Below are 13041 nucleotides of genomic sequence, written 5' to 3' on the forward strand. Positions count from 1 at the left end.
CTTGCTAAGCACTCTCTATAGCCCTGTGAGGTGGGTACCATCACCCCCTTTTGCCAGATGGGCAAACTGAGGCACAAGGGGTTGGGACATTTGTGAACGTTTGGACAACTAGGGAGGTTGTTAGGGGCTAAAGTGTACTCCTCTCCCCAAATTCGTATGTTGAAGTCTTAACCCTCAGTGTCTCAGAATGTGACTGAATTTGGCGATGGGGTCTTCAGAGAGGTCATTACAGTTAAAATGAGACCATGAGGGTGGGCCCTAAACCAACATGACTGGCATCCTTATAAGAAGAGGAGATTAGGATACAGACATGCACAGAGGGATGGTGATGTGAAGACACAGGAAGGAGAACAGCCATCTCCAAGCCAAGGAGAAAGGACACAGAAGAAACCAACCCTGCCAACACCTTGATCTTGAACTTTTAGCCCCAAATTGTGAGAAAATATCTTTCTGTTGATTAAGGCTTCAGCCTGTGTTCCTTTGTTATGGGTGCCCAACCTGAGCAGACTAACACAGAGGCGCAGAGCTCAGAGTCCCTGTCATAACCACCAAGTGGCATCTGCAGGTGATGAAGGCATCCTAGCAGCCAACAGAGACTTTCTCCTTGTGATCGTCAGAGAACAGCATTCTTATTCTATAATTCAATATAAATAATTCCATCACCATGTGTCACCAAGAGTAATCTCCAGGACTGTGAGGGTGTATGCCCCTCAATTTGGGAAATAGAAACCTGACCCGTTAGAACCAGCCTGGGTCCATGATAACCCATGGGTCCGTGATGCCCAGCAGTTGGCTCTACCAGACCTTTGCGTGACAGATGAGCATCCTCAGATTCCCTGGGCCAGCTCTTGTCTCTCCTGATTTCCTTGGTCTTCGCCACCTTAAGCCATCTTCTGGGATCCCAACAGATGGACCGGTTCCTAGGTGGCCTCCTGGTGTAGGGCGGGACTTCACAGTTTGATGTGCATGCACACCTTCTGGGGATCCTGTTAAAATGCAGATTCTGATTTAGGAGGTCTGGGCGGGGCCTGAGATGCATTTTTAACCGTGGGTGATGCTGATGCTGCTGGCAGGGAGGAAGGGTGACTGAGGAGCTGGATCATGTGGAAACGTCAGTAGATGCTGTGGTCCCCACCATGCATCAGAATCCGGTGGGTGGGGAGGTGAGTAGTGCACTAGGGAGTGGGGACATTTATAGGTCATTTCAAGAAAAAAAATAGTATGTCCTTATTTAGTCTTTAGCCAAAGGCTCATTTGCCATTTTTCTGGCTCCTAAGTCTGGGATCTGGGATGAAGGAGCCCCTGGAATAACTGTTTGCGAGTCACTGGACCAGTGCCTAATAGATTTTTATAATCCTGGAGCAAGGAAGGAACTCGGCACAGATACTCCAGTGCCACCTGAATTGGGTGAGTTGAGGAGAACCCTATGGATGTGAATGAATGCTGCTGCATGGTCAGAGCCTCCTCCTTTTCAGGGAACTTACAACCTGAGCTCTGATACTCCAGGTTCTAATTCACTGCACGATTCTGGACAAGAGTTGGCCATTCGTTCTAGAATCTTCCAACTTCTTCTTTAAGGATCCCGAATCTTTCAAGCTTAAAAGGCACCTCTTCAGAGAGACCTTCCCCGTTTAATCTCTACAACCATTCGGTGTGACAACTTCCTCTCCAAGTCTGTCGTTTGCCTTATCACTTTTTAAAATTAAATTCATGATCACTGATATTTTTCACTTCCTTCATAGCAGCTGCCACACCTTGTAATTATATGTTTGTTTGTTTCTTTGCTTATTTATTTCATGCCTAATTGTGCCCTCCACTGGGTGGGAGACCATGTCATTTTCATTCATTTGTATTTCATTCATCTCCCAACACCTGGTATAGAGCCTGGCCCTTGGGGGCCCTTGATAAATAGTTGTTGGAAGAAGGACAGCAGCGCTTCTAAACTTTAACACGCATGCGATTCACCTGGAGATTTTGTTAAAATGCACATTCTGATTCGGTAAATCTGGTCAGAGAGTCTGCCTTTTTCATAGGTTCCCAGGGAATGCTGATGCTGCTTGTCCATGGACCACACCTTAAGTAGCAGTAACCTAGGTAACGTCTATCCTATCCAGCCACCCACTCCGCCACCCAATGTCCCCTTTCTCATTGCTTAATACCTAGGAGAGGTTTCAAGCTTTTCAGAAGCGAGGAAGGGGCTATTAAAACCAAAGAAAGGATCAATAAAGAAGTAGGACAAATTGCAAGGAACACAGACCTAATAAAGCTCCAGAAGTTTAGCTTCGCAGAGCATGCTGGGCTTTTTATGACCTGGCTTCTCTAGACCTGGCTGGGGGAGGGGGGGGCAGGGGGGGGTTGGGGGAGGCCTGAACAAAGATGGTCCCATCCTGCCTGCCCAGGATCTCTCCCAGCAAGGAGATGGGCTCTTTCAGGAAGAGTTAACCCCTGCCTCACCAGCTTGTCTCCATGCATATCCCAGCAGTTTAACATCCCTGGACTGACTCGTCCAGTGATGGGTGCTCCACGTTGCCTCGGTGACAACATCTGTCCCTAACAAAGCCTTCTAGCGGCAGAGAGACACAGCACAAGGTCGTTCAGCTGAGCAGATGATGCCTCCAGGGGGCCCATCTCTGTGGGAAGCAAGGGGGCCCTCCATCATCCAGCGTGTCAAAGCACCACATCTGAGGGTGTCAGGAAATGCCATGTTAAATGTGATGCTCAATGCCAATGACCATGTTTAGTTAAAGGATCCCTGCAGTGTTTTTCAAAGGGCTGTCCACACACCACAGGCATCAGAATCACTTTTCAGTTGGGGGTGGGCAAAGAGCGTATTAAACATGCAAGGTCCCAGGCTCCAGCCCAGACCTACAGTTCCAGCACCTTTGGAAGTGGGGCCAAGACATGTACATGATTCTTGGGTTCCCCAGATGATTCATAGATGCTTTCACCTTTCAAAATCGCTGGGCTCATATATTTGCTTCCTTCTCAGTCTGCATAGTTTTTATTTCCTTTTGTGTCAGCTCTATTGTGGGCCTGTCTTTGATCATCAGCTGCCTGAAATCCCTTTGGAAGCCAGATAGTAGAGTAGAACCAGGAGGCTTCATACATGACCAGGTGCCCCAGGGAACCACCCCGGGCCCTTTGATGCTCTTCTTGACAACAATGCCATCATCAAAGTGCAGCCCACAGAGAAGCTGCCCAATAATCCTTCCTTATGACCTGAAGTGAGCCAACGGGTCCCCGAGACGCTTCAGGAGACAGCTGCACCTTTGGACCCTCCAATGGACCATTTCATCTGAGTCCCAGACTCTTCAGACCTCTATGCAATGTTATTTTCCTTCTACATCTCCTTGAAGAGACTTCTGAGCCACCTTTGGGATATTCTCCTCCAAAACCCGGTGTCATTCTACAGTGTGAGTAGAATCTTGGATCCCAAGTTACTACCCCTCCTCACCTCCTCATTTCTCTGCCTGGGCCCAACTCTGGCCTCCTTAACCTTCCCACACAGCAGTCAGTCGGGCCATGTTGCTACTTTTTTATTTGTTTGCTTATGTAACTTTATTGAAGAAAAATAAGTCACTTACTAGCAGAGCTATTAATAGGATCCCTCATCCATTGGCAACGTGTATCATTTATTCAGTGCTATGCTAAACAATGTAGCTCCAAGCCTCCTAACAATTTAAATGAAAATTACAAAATGTTGGCCACCCCATCTTGGAATGCAAAGAGTGGTTGACTTTCAATTTCCATTCTCTGTGGAACAAGCACTGGTCATCCCTTCGTTGACATGCATAAAATACATCACGTTTTCTGTTCTGCTGATGCTATCAATGCAATACCAATTCTACAGCCACATCAGGTTATGAGCATCAAATAGGTCATGTAACCTCAAACCTCTCACAATGCAAGGCTTAAACAAGAATGGATGCTGCTGACGAATGCTACTTCCTTTGATGAGACCACGGAGCACCCTTTTCCCTTTCCCTCAGATGATGTGTTCAGCATGTTACAGCAGTGAGGAACGGTGCGTCCACAGTGCTCCATCGCCTGGAATGAAGCCCCCAGCCCTACCTTAGCCTGACTGCCTTTCCCAACCTCATCCTGGCTCTCCCCTTTCCAGCCACATTGGTTTCTTTCAGACCCTCCTACGCACCATATTCCCACCAGAGGTCCTTGAACCTAGTGCAGCTTCCTCCCCCCGGGGCCCTTTCCCTTCCCTCTTGCCAAGCTAGTTATCCTTCAGGTCTAAGGCCTAAGCTCCAGCACCACTTCCTCCGGGAAGCCCTCCCTGATGTTTCTGCCTGGGTCAAATCCCCTTTTACTGCAAGTTGCCAGAGCGCCGGCTTCCCCTTCCTCCATAGCGTGGCTGTTATGGTCACGTTCACATTGAATGAGCGATTACTTAATCCATTAATGCATTCTAATGAGGGTGATGTCACTGTGCATCTGCTTCCCTGGGACAGTTCCTAGTAAGTATTTCTGTCCCACTGCGATTATGAATAGTAGCCCTCTCACTCTCAAAAGTGTCCTACTTTGGATGATAAACCCTGGCCACCCCAATGATAGCCCACCCACCAGACTGCAAACTCCATGAGAACACCAGCAGTGTTTGTGTCTGCTTATCACTGTCTTCTGGGCACCTGGCTCCCAAGAACCAGGCAGATCCTGCCTGGATACTTACAGCCCAGCCTTGGAAGTCACATAGCCTCACTTCCAGCACATTCTCTTGGTCTACTAGACCCCTATCGATGAGCCTACGCTCTCAAATAATTCATCAGATAGCTCTTGATCCGGTGCTCCTGTCTCTTGTCGCATAGTTAGTGGAGTTCCTAGCTGAGAGCTAAGGGGGTGCTACTTACAGACTGTTCACCGAGTCGCATGCCTGGCTTGGAATTGCATTTGCCTGGAGAAAGGGACAGGTTCTTCTTTTTCAAGAAGATGCCACCTGTATGCCGAGCCCTGTGCACTGAGAGGACACCTGTTTCTAAATGATCTGTTTGGAAGGAGCACCTTTTGCTAATTTTCATAAAGGCACTGTGAAGCCCGGCGGGAACTCTGAAGGATCACCCACTATGTGTCAGACATCAGGACAAAGCCACGGGCAGGAGGGAGGTGGCCTCTGCCCTCAGGGGGTCTGTCTTCTATTGGAGAACGAAGGCAATGACTAAGAAAGCGCACAAAGGAAACATTTTAAAATGTAATCACAGGTCGTAAACAGCGATATGGGGGAGAAGCCCCTCAACCGAGCACCCACCCTGTGCTGGTTGCTGGAGGCAGAGGCCAGAATCCAGAGGGCGAGGCTCCCGTATCCAGGGCCACCACCTCTCAGAAGATGTCCGACAGCAGAGGGATAAACAAGAGCAAACAGAAACCAGCTGGGTCCAAAAGGGCTTGACCCTCCATACGGAGGGAGTGCCAGACTGTTCAGGTGGAAGGACTTTAAGATGAAGAGTCTTATTTGCCCAGAATGCTTCGAATGCCTTCCTGCCTGGACGCAGAGGAATGGACAACAGGTTCTAAGTTTCCCCACCTCCTACTTGCACGGTCATTCTTTGGAGTTTGGACTTGAGTGTGGTGTGCGTGTGTGTGCGTGTGTGTGTGTGTGTGTGTGAGTGAGAGTGTGTGTGTGTGTGTGAGTGAGTGTGTGTGTGTGTGTGTGTTCCAGTGGAAAGGGAACACATCCTTCCTTCCCCAGAGATCCATAAGAATTTGTGAGTCTGGTCTGAGGCTGGGTTTGTCTGGCGGGGCCAAGGGTCACTCCGTTTAGGGAATGTTTCCATACTCTTACAGCCTAAGAGACAACCCACATGCACCAAGATACCTAAGAATCTTGGAAAACCAAACCAAATCAAAACTGTAACCGTGTCAAGCAAAATAACAGTGTTGCTGGCAAGTTCCACGAGGTCAAGTGTTTTTGACAAGTTTGTCCACTGCCCCATCCCCAGTGCCTTAAGCAGTGTCTGACACATGGGAGAGTCACACTATGTATCTGTTAAATAAATAATTGGAAATTTTTATTTCCCTGAGCAATTGTTTGACAGAAAGGAAGGAGGAAAAGATTTGGGGGAGGTGGGGGGGTTAAAAATATGCAGAAAGGACGTTTTCATAGACGGATGGAATAGTAGTCATAATTGTACTTAAGATCCCAGGAAAATGAGAGGGACATTATTATGAAAAGGGACTTCTTTGTCTTCTTTTCTTTTTCAGTGTTAAATTGTACTCCATTCTATTCAGAAGACGGGTCAAGAGGGCTGGCTTCCACTCACCTTGCCACACGGAGGAACACCTGGGGACTTTCTTTTGTGATTGGCCAAGTACACCCCATGGGCCATTCTGGGCTCCAGACATCTGGGTGGTAATGATGCTGGTGGAAGCGTTCTGCTTCCCGCGACTCTTTCTAGCAGGGTTTTGGGAAATTCAAATCTGTGAGCGCTCTGAAGCCCTGGCCTATGATGCCAAGCCTCCTATGACAGCTGGGCGGTACAGTCAAACCGCTGGATGCCAAACATTCCCACAACAGGAGCAGCCCAGACACCACCCCGCTGGTTGGTTCTGCTCATAGTGAGCCTGCGTGCCTTACGTGTGTTACCTTTAAAAGACACGAGAGCCCCTTGCAGCAGCAGGATGGGCTGTGTCTCCAGAGGTTTGGATACGGTGGCCGTTGACTTCTGTGATTAGTGTTGTGAATGAATGCTTCTTGCACTTTCAGGAAGTCCTATGACAGGGCACGGAGGTGAGACCCAGAGCTCCCCGGTTTAAGTGGGAAGACAGCAGGTCTTCCTTCTCAGCTGGAAACCATTGTCTCCATCCTGCCCCCAGTCGGTCTGTGAGGTGGGCGAGGAGGAGGAAATGGTCTCAAGAGAGCATTTCTCAGACCCCACTCCAGGAATTCCGATTTCTTGACTCTTCAAACAGCAGGCACACGGGGTTTTCCCAGCTGTCATGGGCAGCCAGCAGAGCCACGCCTAGAAGTGCTGATGGCAAGGCCTTTGGTTTGGAGGATCCTGTTTGTCTGGAAGAGCAGCCAAGAGAAAATGTTGCTTGTGAGACCTTTGAATGTGCTTGCTATGTTCCTACATCCAGAAGCAGTTAGAGCTGGAAGTCGAATTCAAAGATAGAAATGAAGTGACTGGCCAAGATAAGATGGCCAGTGGGAGATTGTTTTTGCTGCTTGGCTTTATAACTTGCTTTGCCAATGAAATGTGAGCATGAAGAAGCTTTCTGTAGTCAATGTGTGGTTCATCCTCTTAACTTCCCATGTCCCTGAGACCAGCATTTCATATAGAGGATGCTCCACCAACCTGGGTCCTGAAGTAAGGATGACAAGGACACATGGTCAGAATCAACCCATAATGGACATGTAATATGAGCAAGATATGTCAACATTAGTGTTGTAAGCCAGAGAGATTTTGGGATCTTTTGTTATTGTGGCATAACCTAGCCTATCATGACTGATACAAAGGCTACCACTAGAACCTGGCCTTCTTAATCTCAGTCAATGGTAATTAAATTACTATTTTTTGTTTGTGTATTAGTTATCTATTACCACATAACAAATTATTCCAAAATTTATCAGCTTAAAGCAACACACTTTTGTTAACACAATTTTTGTGGGGCAGGAATCTGGGCATAGATTAACTGGGTCCTCTGCCTCGGGGCCTCTCAGGGCTTCCAGGGAGGGTCAGCCAGGGCTGAGGTCTCATCTGAGGCTCAACTGAGGAAGGAACCACTTCTAAGCCCACGTGATTGTTGGCTGCATTCTGGTTCGCAGAGGCTGCTGGACTGCAGGCCTCAGATCCTGGCTGCTTTGGGCCAGAGCTTCCCTTTGTTCTTTGCCACATGGGCCACTGTAACCTGGCAGCTGACTTCACTAAAGAAGGCAAACCTAGAAGGCAACAGGGTCTGCGAATGAGGCGGAAGCCACGGTTTTTATAACCTAGTCATGGAAGTGATATCCATCATTTTTCCCTTACTCTATTCATTAAAAGCAGATCATTATGTCCAGTCCACTCTCGAGGGGGGCACGCAATGGGGTGAAAACCAGGAGGCAGGATCACAGGGGGCCATCCTAGCAGCCTATCCACCAATTTGTTTTCAAAGGAAATGGTCCTTGAATGCAAGTGAGTAAAACCTCTGACATCTGTCAAGATTAAACTGACCCACCAATCAAATGCCAGTTTCAGTGACTGAAACATGTTCCTACTTGATCCATTTCCACTATGACTATGGGTTTAGATCCTGTTTTCTGTTAGATCCTGGCCCTTCTTGACAACAGTCCACATCGTCCCTTCCATTGTGTGTTCTGCTACAAATTCTGTTAGGCTCTCTTAAGGTTGGGATCAGATTTACCCCAGACATGGACACCCCTTGTTATTCCTTTTGAGGACAGAAAAGAGCCAACAGGAGCAGGTTATAAGAGACTGGCAGAATCTTCAAACATCTTAGCCAGGAAAGACACACAAGAGATCACTGAGTTCTCAATTACTGCCTCTCCCCAACCCCAAAACAACTCCCCAGCCTTCTCCATGGCCTCCCATGCCTTCAGATGCCTTCTTTTAGTTTTCTCTCTCTTTCCCCATATAAGTTGGTCCTTTTATCAACCAGCTACTGCTGTGAAACAAACAACCATGATGCCTCAGTGACATGCAACCATAGACATCCTTTCTCAGCCATGTGTCTACAGCAGCCGTGGGCAAACTACGACCCGTTTGAAATGAATAAAACTATTGAAATAAAAGACCGTACCCTTTTATGTAGTGATGTTTACTTTGAATTTATATTAGTTCACACAAACACTCCATCCATGCTTTTGTTCCGGCCCTCCGGTCCAGTTTAAGAACACATTGTGGCCCTCGAGTCAAAAAGTTTGCCCACCCCTGGTCTACAGCTTGGTCGGAGCAGCTCTGTGTCCCAGATGGAAGTCCTGCCGACCACATAGGGTAGCCCTGCTCCTCATCTCTTTTATTTTCCTGAGGCCAGTGGGTTACCAGAAGTATATTCAGCTGATGGAAATGGCAAAAGCACAAGAGGGCAAGCTCCTCCCCCCGAAGCACATTCCCAGCTTTCATGTGTGCTGCCTGCTAATATCTCATTGGCTAAAGCCAGTTAGTTACCTGGCCTAGCTCAAGGTCAAGGAGGGAAGGGGCTCCAGTTGCCAGGAGGCCAGATCTGGAGTGTAAATGTATTCATTACTATAGAGCAGTGGTTCTCAGCCTTCTGGCCCTTTAAATACAGTTCCTCATGTTGTGACCCCCAACCATAAAATTATTTTCGTTGCTACTTCATAACTGTAATGTTGCTACTGTTATGAATCGTAATGTAAATATCTGATATGCAGGATGGCCTTAGGCGACCCCTGTGAAAGGGTCGTTCGACCCCCAAAGGGGTCGCGACCCACGGGTTGAGAACCGCTGCTATAGAGGGATGAAGGTTGGGACCCAAAATTTAATGGAACACACTCTTTTCCTTCACACCATGTTGAGGTTTCAAACTTAGTATTGAAACACTTGGAGTGGGAAATACAAGTGGTTAAGAGGCAGGTTTCTGCTTCCAATCTTCTCGGAGAGACAGGTAGATATTCAAAGAGAGTAAACCAACACTCAGTTGTTTGAGCGTCGTCCCGTGCACCAAGAGGTCACGGTTCAGTTCCCGGTCAGGGCACATGACCAGGTTGTGGGTTTAGTCCCTGGTGGGATGTATATGGTAGGTGACGGATTCATGTTTCTCTCTCCCTTCCTCTCTCTCTCTTAAATCAATAATTTTTTAAAAACCCCACAACATGTAAATATAAATAAACAGAGTAGTTTTAAATGAAAATGTTAAGAGACACACCTAGCAGGTGAATGGGGCAGGGAAGTGGGGTTCTGGAGAGGGTTTTGAAACCAGAGAGAGGAGCAATCCATCCATTCCTTTCTCTGGGTCCTGGAGAGGCAACTTGGTGTCTGGCCAGGTTCTTCCCAGTGTGGGGCACACCCACCGGCAGGCGCAGGGGAGGTGCTTTTAGGTGACAGAGGGAGGAGGCGCCGTCTAGCTTTGAATCACCCACTGGGAACGCAGTTCCCTTTCCAATCATCTCCCCACCGTTCTGATTACGCAAAGGAGAAAGTCTCCTTCTGGAGCAGCAGGAGGCTCACGCCTCTTATACCTGCTGCTCTCCCTTTGTCACAGCTCCTAAACCTCAGGCTCGTGGGCCCCTTCAAGCAACGGTATCTGGCTAGAATGCACTAACACTGTTTTCGTTGGGTAGTATTTAGATTAGTAAGTTTGTCTTCTATTTCTGGCAGATGGCACCAGTTTCCTGTTTGCCGTCATGACATAGAACTTCCTTTTAAAATAAATATAGTTAGCCCTGGCCGGTGCGGCTCAGTTGGATGAGCGTCGTCCCGTGCACCAAGAGGTCACGGTTCAGTTCCCGGTCAGGGCACATGACCAGGTTGTTGGTTTAGTCCCTGGTGGGGTGTATAAGGTAGGTGACTGATTCATGTTTCTCTCTCCCTTCCTCTCTCTCTCAAATCAATAAAAAACAACAACAAAAACCCATACCATGTAAATATAAATAAACAGAGTAGTTTTAAATGACAGTGTTAAGTGAGTACTAGTTCAGGTGGCATGCGGAAATGGCAGAAGTAATGGCTTGACCATGGTTAGCATTTGGTAAAGAGCTATATAGGAAGAGGAGAGTGGGGTGTGCTGCAGTGGGTCTAAGCTCCAATCCCCACTCAATCCCTCACATAGGGCCTTTGGGCAAGTTTCTCAGGCAGCTTCTCAGAGCCTGTTTTTCATGGACCGCTGTGTGCACTGACGGTAATGTTTGTAAAGCCACTGGTGCAGAGTGAGTGCTCAGCAAATGGCAGGACTGCCCCAGCCCCACCCAGATTGTGCATTCTGGGAGACCCTGGGGTTTTCTCTGGCCTCTAGGTCCCTGCTGGGGGATGGGCCCCTCCTGACCCTCCTCTGCAGTAGCCAGACCTCATTCTTGTTCCCTTTTATACGGGACCTCAGTTCAAATGAACACCTTCCTGCCTCCTCTGCAGCCCTAAGGAGAGTCTCTTACTTGGGAGACGAGTCTTGATTAGCCATAGAATTCCAGAAGTAAAAGACAGGTGACAGGTCAGACACTGGAGCGACTGAGAAACCTCAGGACCTGGGGCGGGGTGGAGGGGGCCCTGCGGAGGGGCCTCCAACCTTCCAGGGATCTCTCATTGAGACCCGGGAAGCTGTCCCCTTGGAGAGCTCCCCAACAGGATTGAAAAGGGGCATCAGAAAATTTAAGCACGACCTCCCAGCTGTTCCAGCATCTGAGCGACAAGCAAGCCTTTCTGAAAAGGGCTTCTAAGCCTCATGTTAGTGGCAAATCTATTGCCTTGTATTTGGGGGGTGTGCAAATAGCATTAACCTGTGCAACTGAAAGCTTAAAAATATTCTGTAATACGTTGTGGCCCTGTTTTACAATTTCTTCAATTTTTTAATACAGAAAATTTCCCCTTCTCCCCTCCCCCCTCCCCTCTGCCTCCCTACTCCCACCAGGTGGGGGAAACTGAGGCTGGAAAGAAAGCCAGTTCCTTCTAATTGTCATTTCCAGGGACAATACATTCCAGGACTGTGGGTTCAGAGGCTATGGGTAGTGGTTTGTGTGAGTAGGGGGCCAGTGAATGGGGGACTCTGGAGGAACCCCAGGACTAGGTCGGGACTATGTCAGATAATAAAAATACCAGCAGCTCACATTTATTGAGCACTGACTCTGGGCCAAGCACTGTGCGTGCGTTCTCACTTTCAGGCCTTACAACCATCCAAGGAAAGCGGTCCTGTGTGGAAAGGAGAATGACCGAGGCAGGAAAGATTACAGGCAAGACCACCAAGCTAAGAAAAGTGTCAGAGAGGAACTCCTGAGGCACGGAGTCCAATTCCAGAACCCCGTTCTTAACCCTTCCCCGAAGGGAAGAGAAGGGGGGAAAGGGGAGAAAAGAGAATAGAGGAGAGCGGGGGAGCTGGGAACCCGGGCGGGCGAGCTCAACGAGGGAGACCGGGCTCCAAGGAGCTTCCTTCCCAGTCTCCCGCTTCCCGCGGCTACGCTACGGAATCCGCCCTGAACTTGGCAGCGCTGCGCAGGAAGCAGGCAGGGCTGGGGGTGCCCTCCCAGGGCTCCGGCCTTTCTCTGCGGGGTCCCCCACCCACCTCCTGCGGCCCCTCCCACTCCGCTCTCCCGGCTCCTGACATCACGCCCCGGGAGGCGGGATCGGAGAAAGAGGGGGCCGTGGGGAGGAGGTTCCGCGCCACCGAGAGGGAGGAGGGAGGGCGCGCAGTCCCAGCTCAGAGCTTCAAAACAGTCCGGCTCCTTCGCCTCGCGCCCCAGCCCGTCGGTCGGTCCCGCCGCCAGCGCCCGGTGAGTGGGGATGGCGCCCGGGGGCCGCGCGCCCCTCGTAGGGCTTCGGGGCGGTGTGCGCCCGGGAAGCGCGCGCGCGGGCCCGGCACGTACTGGACCCGGGGGGGGGGGAGGGGGGTCCCTGCAGTTGGTAGGGAGCAGGGTGGGGTCGAGGCCCCTCCCTGCCGAAAAGCCACCCTTCCTCCGCCAGATTACGGGGACGCAGGCTTCCCGCCGGTGTCCCACTCGCTGGGGACCCGGAGTTCCACCTCCCCACCCCCGGACTGCTTCCCTCTCCGTGAGCGCCGGGGCGGGCGGGAAAAGTTTGGGGAGGAGTCCAAGGCTGCCCTCCTGTCGCGGGAGGGTCCACAGCGCCTGGCAGCTCGGCCCCCCGCCTCCCAGCGCGCGCGGGACTGGCTGCGCCCAGGCCGGGTCGGTGGGTCGTGCGGGGCAGCGCGATCTCTTCGGCCCGGGCAGCGGCTCCGTTGCGCCGCCCTACGGCGTGGAGCTACTTTCTTCGGTCTGGGGCGGTGGAGGAGCCTCAAGGCCCTGCTTGGAGGACGCCTCTGCCCCTCCCCACCTTAGCCCTCCTGGGGCTTTCGGGGCTTTTAGGGCCCGCCCATGGGTTCCAGGGAAAGAGGGAACGAGAGTTCAGGTGTGGGTTATACAGGGTGCTGAAC

The 13041-nt window shown here is 50.2% G+C and overlaps 1 protein-coding gene across 1 annotated transcript in view; it reads left to right on the forward strand.

The window, feature by feature from the left end:
- The first annotated feature begins 12125 nt into the window (after positions 1 to 12125).
- EMP2 (epithelial membrane protein 2) overlaps positions 12126 to 13041 on the forward strand; it is a 35032-nt gene continuing 34116 nt past the window's right edge. The window contains exon 1 of the mRNA XM_036309138.1: positions 12126 to 12382. The gene's annotated coding sequence lies outside the window, so the exon portion shown is untranslated. The remainder of the gene's footprint in view (positions 12383 to 13041) is intronic.

Source organism: Myotis myotis, unplaced genomic scaffold (assembly GCF_014108235.1).
Source record: "Myotis myotis isolate mMyoMyo1 unplaced genomic scaffold, mMyoMyo1.p scaffold_m19_p_5, whole genome shotgun sequence".
In the NCBI taxonomy this organism is placed as follows: Eukaryota; Metazoa; Chordata; class Mammalia; order Chiroptera; family Vespertilionidae; genus Myotis; species Myotis myotis.